Raw genomic sequence first — 4,427 nt, forward strand, 5'->3', positions numbered from 1 at the left:
TTATTCTTCTTGATTCATTCTCAATCATCCAGGAAAGTAAATCTCCAAAAAGTTGATTCTGTTCATCTGGACGTAGCGTTTTGTGGGAGAAACGTTTCGTCACTCATCCAAGTGACTTCTTCAGTCTCAGCTGACTGCAGGTTTCCCCAATCTTATAAACAGAAACCAGCCCACTGAAGGAAAAATGGGCTGGGAGGTTCCTTAATCTTAATTATGCAAATTCTCATGACCATTGATCAACCACTGACCAAAACCCACTGATCAATGAATACTGATCAATGTCCATGAGTACCATTCACAGAGAGTTGGGGAATGGCTGCAATCACAGCATTGTAAGATGGCGAAAGATGTACCCTTAGGCCCCCTCCTCGATTCAGAGATGGTCTTTCCCTGTTCACGTAAATGGCCTCCTTGACTCCGCCCTCAAACCAGCGTTCCTCCCTGTCCAGGATGTGTACATCCTCATCATTGAAAGAGTGTCCACTGGCCTGTAGGTGTAAATAGACTGCAGAGTCCCGGCCTGACGAGGCCGCTCTTCTGTGTTGTGCCATCTGCTTCACCAGAGGTTGTTTGGTTTCCCCGATGTATAAATCCTGGCAATCCTCCTGGCACTTAACAGCGTACACTATGTTACTCTGTGTCGAGGGACCCGATCCTTAGGGTGGACCAATTTTTGGCACAGCGTCTTTTGAGGTTTAAAAGCCACAGAGACCCGGTGTTTAGAAATATGCGTCTCAACTGCTCTATACTCCTGCCACATATGGGATCACTACAGGTTTTCGCTTAGGCAGCGGTTGTCCTTCTCTCCTGGATCGGCCGGAGCTTTCTTTAGGTGCCTTTCCAGCTTTGACAAAAGTGCAGCTGGGATAACCACATTTACTCAGGGCCTTCTTGATGTGCTGTTCATCTGCCTCCCTGGCCGCTGTGTCAGTGGGGATGGTGTTCGCTCTGTGTTGTAGCGTCCTGATGACACCCAGTTTGTGCTCCAGTGGATGATGAGAGTCAAACCTTAGATACTGATCCGTATGTGTAGGTTTACGATACACGTCAGCTTTTAGATGTCCCCCATTACTGATGGAAATCTCACAGTCTAAGAAGGCTAACCTGCCACTTTTCATATCCTCCCTGGTGAATTTGATGTGTCGGTCCACCAAGTAAATGTGATCTGTGAATTGTGGTACGTCCTGAGAGTTGATTTAAATCATGGTTTACTGTTTGGTCTTTGTTCGCCACAACATATCACCAATTCGAATATAATTTGATATATGAAATATTGAATAATGAATAATGAATGATGCTCATAGTCAGTAAAAGGTAAACTGGGTGCATTTTTTGGACAGAGATTCACTTTTAAAGTGTATGTATAATATAATACAGACATACATGAAAAAAATACACTCCAAAAATAGAAGAGTGTACAAAATATTATTACAAAAATTTGAAAAATTGAGACACCTTGGCCTATGGTACAATGTATACAATGTATTAAAAGATCTTTACTGCAGATACTACTATGGCCCTGCAGATTTTTTCTTTTCTTTTAACCTATGTCGCCTCACCTTGAGGTTGGTAAACCTGTCTATCACATTTTGGTGGTCAAGTCTCTCAAGCATCTCTTTCTCAGATGACATCACAGCCAGGTGCTGGAGTCTGCTTTGACCCATGGTCCTTCTCAGCCAGGTATGGAGCTGACGCAAGAGACTAAATGACCTCTCACAGCTACAGCTGCTAACTGGGTTTGTTAGGGCAACCTGAATAACAGTTTTCAGTGTGGGGAAGATCGGATTATCCAGAAGACTGTACAATGTTAACATATCTGGAATGACACCAGCCTCACTCTTGAGCTTCAAAAAGTTTTTGGCAAAGTTTTTTCCTCTGACTGAATTTCAATATAGTAATGCAGTGCCAGGGCTGACAACCCAGTTTGTTTTGCAGATTCTGTATAACAGCTTTAATATAGGGAGAACACAACTTCCAGATTGTAAAATTAGTTTTTTTTTTTCTTTTTCTGTTTTGCCTGTTAGTATTCCCCGTCTGTTTTCTTACCTGGTTCTTCCTGACCTTGTACTTTCTCCTCAGGTTCCCCTCTTTCCTCTCTCCCTCTTTGGACTGACAGTCATACACAAATAGATTGTATTCAATCAGATAAAAAAAAAAAAAATACTATTAAGAGTACTAAGAAAAACGTCCTCTCTCAATGTACTTTCAACCAAAAGACAAATAACCAAACCACATGTACGTACATCTAATAAAGGATATAAATATTGAAACACTGATCCAACATTATCCCTTAATAAAGGATAATTTGACCTTACACCTTTACCTAAATGTAGCTTCTTTTTTTGAATAAACTTCCTCATATCCATTATGAACCAGGCTGTCTCTCTGCACGCACGCACGCACGCACGCACGCACGCGCACACACACAAAACAGGAGTTATAAGGTTAATGGGAATCCAGTCAGTTAGCTAGTTAGTACCTTGGGTTAAATATCAGCACATGCAATATGACAAAATAACCAGTTTCTCTCATTACATTTCAAACAGGACAGTGGTACAGCAGCAGGCTACGGACAATGTTACGTTTTAGATTTTAAACAGGCTATAAATTTTAATACAGAGCAGGATGGATTGTAGGGTAGCAACACAGATGTAAAACAATGTATTAGTTTTTTAAGCCGTTCACCGAGTCCACGTCAAGATGCCATTCATTTAAGAGTTTATTAATTTTTGGAATTTAAATTGTGCTAACTTCAATGCAGTACCATTAAAAGTAAAACATATTAGAACTCATTTTTGTTGGACACAAGAACAACTTAAGCATATTTTTCGGGAGCTGAACTAGGGCTTACAAGTTTGTTGTGCGTGTTGTAAATCCAGAGCAAAGATATCCTCTAAATCAGTGGAGCACATGTGCAGCTGCTGGGATTCACTTAAGCATTCGGCTCGTTGCTGTTGCAGATTTTTCTCTCGCTGTTCTGGCTCACAGCGCTGCAAGCACAAAAATAAATATCCCCAAAGGTGTGAAAGAGAGCTAATTAGTAAGAGTATTGTTACTCTCCCCAGGAGTAGTCCAGCAGTAGAAATCAGTCCAATAACAAGGTGTGTAACATCTAGCAGGGTGACAGAAAAACCCAGGGTAACTTCTAAGGACCTCAACGTCTCTCTCACATTGTGTTTTTTAAACATGTTTCCATTTGTCACTTCAGTCTTTACTCTGAAATACAGGAAGAGAAATCATGGCTGAAACAACTTCTCATGAAACCAGGGGTGTGGTCCAACAGTCAGTTTTGGTGAGGAAGGCTCCTAACTGAGAGAAGTGACCCAGAAGTATCTGTGTAGCAGCCACAATGAATCAAGATCATGAGCTTTATTAACTGATCAAAGTCTATTCTTTTATCTTCTGTATTATTCAGTTTGCACTGGTAATGCCCATTATTGTAATGCTTTTTTAAGATAAGCAAAACTTTCTTTTACTTTGGGTTAGCTGGGATAAGTGATGGATGGAGGGAATTTTACTTCAGCCACAGAAATCCTAAACAGGAAGGAGGAGCAGAGTTACAGTGGATCACTATCCAGCAGGGAAACAAGATTTATTTCAATTTCTTGGAAATGAGTGAGATTTACTAAGTGGGCAAATTAGAGAGATGATACCGTTCCAGAGTGATCTATTAATAGTGCACCAATTTACATTCAGAGATGCATGCAGCCAGTTCATTTCAGCATTAACCGGCTTTCTACCAACAGCAGCACAAAAACAGCAGATTTGATCATGGAGACACTGAATCTGCTAAACTAATTAAAACATTGTAAGTTCAGGTCTTCAGTTTACGTTTCTTTGTGAAAACAGCACAGCAAAGGAGTCTCAGTGACGTTTTGATATAAGGGATAAATCTTCTGACCAAACCTGCTGGGACTGTGTGAGGTCCTGAGGCTAAGAGTAAGGATTTATCCACAGGAGAGCTGCGTTCTTACAAACCATCCCACTGTGTAAACCTGACATCTGTGGAACAGCTGAGCTGTATGATGTGTACAAGGACACAAAACATTATTTACCATCAGATCCCGAGCCCTCCATGTGTTAATCAAGACACTGCTGCTGTGCTACATCCATAAATAATGAATAAATTAGGAGCTGAAGCTAAAAGGACAGTTTATTTGTACCATCTTCATGTCAACACATTCAAGAACATCACAGATGAAAGAAACATTAAAAACTTCCACACTACATAAAGCAAGAAAAATAGTTTCTTCCTTTCTGTAGAAAAAACAAAAACATCAAACACCTCCAAGACTCTCTTTGAAAGAACTAAAAACCTTTATTCTCATGGTCCAATCATGAGTGAACTCCCCGATGAAGCCTTGTGTGCTAAAACATGTCAGAGTTTGAAAGGTTAAACATGAGTTTCCAAAACGTTTTGCTGGAGA

This window comes from Diplotaxodon limnothrissa, linkage group LG9 (genome assembly GCF_057381915.1).
Source record: "Diplotaxodon limnothrissa isolate DT_005_m linkage group LG9, D_limnothrissa_male_GT1.1, whole genome shotgun sequence".
Lineage (NCBI taxonomy): Eukaryota > Metazoa > Chordata > Actinopteri > Cichliformes > Cichlidae > Diplotaxodon > Diplotaxodon limnothrissa.